We start from the raw sequence: 6,912 nt of genomic DNA, 5'->3' as shown, positions 1-6,912 counted from the left end.
ATTCCTAGATGTAGACTTGAAATATTTAAGAAATATTTTGTTCCTGATACAATAAACCAATGGAATAGTCTGAGTATCACCACTAGAAACAGCATATCTTTTAGCAGCTTTAAAAATAACATACATAAAAAACCAGCAGACCCCCCTTCTTATTTCTCCCATGGTAATAGACGACTTAATATCTTACATACTAAACTACGACACAATTGCATTTTGAATTATGATCTTTATAGAAAAAACATTATCGAGAGTTTTAATTGTTCATGTGGTACACCAGAAGACCCATATCATTTTTTCTTTGTCTGTAATAAGTACCAATATGCTAGAGAAAAGCTATTCAGAGATACTGTGTCTTACGAAACCAAATATCAAATTGAACATTATTGATTGCCATTTACTTCTGTGGGGAGATGAGTCACAAAATGTAAAAATCAATAAATATATTTTTCATTCAGTTCAAAAATTTATAAGAGATTCTGGCAGATTTAATTAATTATTACTGCCTAACACTTACACTCTATATAGTTATATATTTATCATATGTAACAAATGTATGTTTTAATTTAACAAACATGTTTGTACATCAATATTCCTTTTCACTTATTTTCCCTATGTATATATATTGACAATTGTATGGTGAGAACCTAGTAAGTTGTTAGAACTTGTGTTCAAACCATTTGTATAGTATTTATACAATAAAATATGTTCAAACCAAATTAAGCCATGGCGTTCCTTATTTTTGTCAATTTTGACAGACCGAAACACAAACACACACGCTCTCTCTCTCTCTCTCTCTCTCTCTCTCTCTCTCTCTCTCTCTCTCCTAATGCTGTTTTGTAAAGGGGCAGTCACTTACTTTTTTAAAATATTCTATTACAGCATGATAAATTAACTTACTGGCTGTTGATTTAAAATAAAACATGGGAATTTAATTTGAAGAAGCACTTAGGAAAATAATTGTCTAACTTTAGTTTAATGTTTACTGTTTGTTTGCATTTGATGTTTTCTTAACTTTCATCAGAACATTTGGAAACATCATTGTATAACTATTGAATTAATTTATAACTTATCCACAACTGTTACCTGACATATCTATGTGTGTATGTAATTGTTACTTAAAAATTAATTGTTAAAAATGTTTCACCAATAAAACGAATTTAAGAATTACATCATTATTCATTTTTTTATATGATCAAAATGGAGAGTGATAAAACCAGTCATTAACTAAGGTTATTTTTACGAGGAAGTAGATACAATGACTGATATAAAGAGCACGTGACATGTATCTAAGTATTATGCTTAGTTTGGATTTCCATCCTGAATTATACGTGACAAGTTTACAAGGTCAAGTATTCAAATATTGTCGATTTCACAAAATCAGGGTTTTAAAAAAAACTCACTGATTAGTTGGCTGTGTGCAATAGAGATATTGCAATAGGTTGTCTGCAGTTATTTCATATCAAACAAAATCTGTTTTTGGAAAACTAATTAATTATTACGTGAACCGACAGAACTGCTCTCTCTCTCTCTCTCTCTCTTAAATTTATCGCTAGAATTTCCTTTTGCCTGAATTTTGAGGAATATGAATGCAATGGTTTTACAAAAAAAAAAAAAAAATTTAATAAATAAATTATAATTAGAAATTTCGGCCTGTCATATTAATTGAAAACATTTCTAACGCTTCATATAAATAGCAAGAATGTTTCAAATGCCACCTTTATTGCGTAACAGTTAACATCAGAAACATCAGAGGTAGGATCATCCCCTGTCGACGTACATGTCTTGTCAATTAACGATGTTTATTTATGTTGAAACGATATATACCAGTGAGCTTGAAATAAAAGATACTGTACCTTAGAGTATGACAAATTTGTTTCATATTTCGATACTTTTTGATACACGTGATGACTTTAACTTCTCATTTGCAACTTCCCATACTTATGCAGCGATATACCTTCATCACCTGCATACGGAGTTTATATCTCTCAGTTGTTTCGATACGCAAGATCATGCTCTGCGTATGAACCATTTCTTTTAAACGAGGTAAGTTAACGCTATTGACAAAAAAATGATGAAACAACGATATCAGTTGTCTCGTTTAAACTCATCATTTCTTACGTTCTATGCTCGATACAATGACCTTGTCAGCAAATACAATTTATCATTGAGTAAAATCCTGACTGACGTTTTTCCTACCAATTGTTAGTCCATTATTTACACAATGAATTGACGACGGGTTTTCTTATTATTTCCCGAATAAGGATACACGGCGGGTGTAACCGGTCGGCAGGAGATGATCACTCCTCCATGGCACCTGATCCCGCCTCTGATGTGATGTGTTAGAGGCCCGTGTTTGCTCAGATCCTATTTTGTATTGTTTTATGAACTTTTGACCTTGACTACTGTTCGTTATCTCCATATAGTCAAATTAAGGACTTTTTAATTGGAATAATGTTTGTTATTTCCGAAAATTTCATTTATAAAAAATTCTGTCCCATTCCTCAAATTTATTTTAAAAGCAAATACTGTACAAATTTTTACAATATATTAACTGTGCTTCAAAACAAGGAAAGAGAAATACAATAATATTTTGCGTCCTGTCAATATAAATAGATATTTCCCATTTAATCTTCCATTTTCTTAGGATAGGAAATACAATTATCGATTCAGGAAACCTAAGATATCGGTGCGATTACAAAATAAACTATATTCAGTTTTATTGCTAAGTTCCCGGTATTCCAATAATAACCTTGGGATAGCCATATTAGCTGTCATGTGTATTTTTTGTCGATAAATCTTACGGTTTCAGTTCCTTCTTTCGAAAAATGTGTTTATTTTTGGTTTATTGGAGTAAATCAGAGATAAATTGCATACTAGAAAGCGTTTACACATCCTGTATATATAGAAAAGAAAAAAATATATATATGTAGAATTGTATATGTGTAGTCACGTAAACAAGAAATGACAAAATGACGAACTGTATTTCCTTTGTACTTATTAGTTCTGACAGACGTGGTTTATCAACTGTATAGTACAAGGAATATTTCTATAATGAAATATGGATACTCATTAACTGCTACATACAAGCAACGACTAAAAGATCAATATACATTCGAAAGTAGGTTATTAAACTTCAAGAATCCAAAAAAATTTAAAATTATAAAATTTATAAAACTTATTTTGAGTGCAAAGGGTATTTAACATAAACTTTATTATCTTGAAAATTTATAAAATACAAACCATCACCTTCTAATTGACAGTGTGAGTGAGGTAGATGGAATCAAAAGTTCAGCTTATGCGAGTATAATTAATAGGAGAAGAATGTTGCCGTATTTTAAAATGAAGTGTTTTTAAACCAATTAAGAAAAAAATTAAACAAAATATTTGTTTTAACCCAAAAACTATTAAGTTTATTTAAGTCATGTGCCAAAAAGATGTTGATTCTTTAAAAAATGTAGGTACATTTATTCCTCAAAAGCTTCAGCTATCTTCATTAATATCGCCCACTGAAGTAAATACGATTTTATCTATCTACCTCATTTACCATTTACATGGTTTTCAGAGAGACAAATGATTGATTGTGCAATGACAAGGTTTTACGTGATTCCATATCATAAGACGAGATGTTCTCTTTCTGTCAAATAATCAACAATTGACGAACTACAAAATTTATTCTGTAAATTAGTGGAATGCCGATTGACATTTCATTCTTATTGTTGGGCAATTATATTTACGGATTTTCCCGTTATCCCGATCATGACAAGGAGACATAGCGGGGGTGACCGGTCAGCTGGAATGTGTCTTCCACCATGGCACCTGATTCTATCTCTGTTATTTTAACAGGTTCGTGTTTGCTCTGCTCCTGACATTTATTGTTATAATTGTTTCAATGGAATTTTAAGTTTGAATACTGTTTGTTTTTCACGCTAAAATAATCAAAAGAATACAAATACGAGTTTCATATGTCTACATAATTATAAGTTCCTTATTTCAAAATAAATCTCAATTTTCCAAAATTTCAATAAATACATCATTCATACTTGAACATATTACGATTATAATATAATAGGCTTTTAAAGAACTACTTCTGACGTTTTTTCCTGTATCCTCAACAGTAACCTTGGAAACTTTATTATCTGTGGAGGTTTATAAATAAAGTGGGCTAATTCAACACGGAATGGAAAAACCCACATTTACAAAACAGCATATAAAGAAGAAACACGACGAACAGTAACAGGGGTGAATTCAAAATATTGAAAATGAATAACTCGGGACAAGTTTGTAAAATTATAGTGATAATTTCCTGTGTGGTAAATGTACTGTTAGCGATAGTATTCGGATTTTTACTTGCATTAAACTGGGATGATGTTGGAACCTACTTTCGTTTTAAAACTGACACTCCAGACCAGCAGGAAATCATCGGTAATGTAAGCGGTGATGGAGAGGTACAAACAAAAGACTCGGTTTGTTTTTCGTGTGACTATTTAGGAAACAGTGTGAGTGTGAATGAGACACTTTACGACAAAATTGTTACAACTGATTGTCAACACAAGTTATGCTGCATTAAAAACAGCGTGATTCATGATTTTGTACAAGCGGTAAGTTATTATAAGTACATTACTGTGTGCTATTTTTAGAAGGAATGTTTTAAAAAATTAATAATATTGGAAAGTTGAGTTTCTACTTTCGTTTTCAAACCTTGGATTTTCCTTCTTTTTCAGACACTAAATCAGAACGATGCCAAAGGTGAGATAGCTATGCACAATACATTCTTAAACCTAGCAACTAATAAAGATTAGAAGAGATAAATATTCAGTTTCCGAAGTTCTTATAAAAACATTTTATTGAAACACAAGTTAAAATTTAACATCCAATATTTTTAAATAAATGTATTTATTGGCGAATCAATAATTTTGTTTAAAAAAAAAAGACCAATCTATAAGAATTGTAGAACATGTCTTTACGGACATTTAATTGAGGTTAATTTCAGTAGATAATTGATAAAAAAATATTATAAAAAGGAAAAGATAGAGACACACTTTTGTCATACACCAATCATATCTATAAACGTTATTTTTCCAGGTAATAATTCTTCGATCCGGGACTCGTTCACCTGGTGGAGAAATAGACCCCACTCCGCCCACCTTTATCTGGACAGGGATAATTCCGTTACAAAGGGTCAGTGATTATAAAGGACATTCTGGTTCATCCATCATCTACCAAGGAAATTTATTCACTCTAGAAAAATGACAAAATTAATAACTGATTAATTAATTATGCGTTTTTCATTGAATTCTGCAATTTATGTTCATAAATTATAAGAAAAACGGACAAAACAACGCAGATTCTGATGTATTTTATACTTAAGTATTTCATCAAGCATTCCAGTTTTTTTGTTTCTCCATTGCAGAAAACAAATTGCGGTGGATAGCTGACGATTCATATGGCACCGCATTTGCACACGACATTGAACTGATGAACGGAACGCACATGCGCATCAAAACAGGTGGCGTCTATTTCATCTACAGCTCCACTACGTTTGATCACACTGGTCAGGACACGGTAGAAACTCTGTATCAAAGTATTATTAAATGTCACCCTATGTTGCCCAAGACGGGCGATGTTGACCTCATTTTCAGTAAATTTGGGGGTCGCCTGAATCCGATAGACATCATACAAATTTTCTTGCGGGGGTGTTCGAATTGCAAGGCGATTATCGTATTGCCAGCCCCCTGTCTCAGAGTGGACACAAGTTTTTGGATAAATCCTCGGTGATAAAAAATTATTTTGGAATATACAAGTTATAATCTTATTGTTGTCATGAAACTTTTGTAAATATATTTAAATTTATGAAAAGATTATTTAACTGAGGAATCTAAATCCTCAAAAATGATTGAAGCTGGGATCTAGCTTGTGGTGACATTTTCTGTGATGTGTTCTTTAACAAAATTGAAGAACGAGACTAACTTTGTTCCCATATGAGAATTGGTGACTGTAAGTATTAGACTCGTGCAGGAAACTGATCCTAAGATCACCGGATGGATGGCAATGTGATTCATTACAACTTCAAATATTAAAGGCAATAACTAGAGTAAAAATTAATTGTTTTGGTTAAAAATTCAGCTATTGCTTGTGTTGTCTTGTAAAGAAAAACGAAATGACATAATTAATCCTGAAATTCATCAAACTATTTACAATATAAGTATTATTCTTTAAAAGATTTATTGTCTTAGGTTTTTAAAACAAAACCAGTGCATTCTACAACAAGAAACTATTGCTTACATTATACTGTACATACGCCTGGTAAAAGAAGTTTTTTATCTTTTTGTAACCAACATTTTGTGGCAATTTATTACATTTTTGTGTTTGATTTAAAATCTGGTCATTCCATGAAATTGCGATATATATAATTATTTTTCACTGTGACATGTATTTACAATGTAAATAAATGTTATCCTCATGTGAAGACATCTTGAATAAAATTGTAATAGGTCTTTTTTTTTTTTTTTGGTATCTTTTTGTCTTTACATTGTGCGTCTCAATTAAGTTATGTAGATCGCTAAAGGTGATGGACAAGAGCACACTATTAGCAAATCTCCATCTCTTAAATCTCACAACAAGAGGCCCACGGGCCTTATAGGTCACCTGAGTATTGTGCAACAACTTTCAAACAATTTAATTTGGTTCATGTTATAACCAGAGGCCATGGAATTCGCAATTCACAATTTTGAAAGAGGTACCATTGCTTATAATAATTTAGACTTAGCATGCTTACTCTATTTACTTAATACCCAGAGGTAGATCAGAGTACAATTAAGAGAAAATGCACTTCCACTTTATAACCAGTTGTACACCTCATCCCAAAGGAACCACTGATCCTGGGGCCACATATTTTAAAATTTTGCAAATTTT

General features: G+C 31.5%; 1 pseudogene; it reads left to right on the top strand.

Annotated features, from left to right (window-relative positions):
* The first annotated feature begins 4,149 nt into the window (after positions 1-4,149).
* On the top strand, positions 4,150-6,047 carry LOC134239844 (uncharacterized; annotated as a pseudogene).
* The last annotated feature ends 865 nt before the right edge of the window (positions 6,048-6,912 follow it).

The sequence above is a fragment of the Saccostrea cucullata genome, unplaced genomic scaffold (assembly GCF_032062105.1).
Source record: "Saccostrea cucullata isolate Sc308-1 unplaced genomic scaffold, CSIRO_AGI_Scuc_v1 ctg17452, whole genome shotgun sequence".
Lineage (NCBI taxonomy): Eukaryota > Metazoa > Mollusca > Bivalvia > Ostreida > Ostreidae > Saccostrea > Saccostrea cuccullata.
The sequence above is the reverse complement of the archived record's forward strand: the minus strand, read 5'-3'. Positions and strand labels throughout refer to the sequence as shown.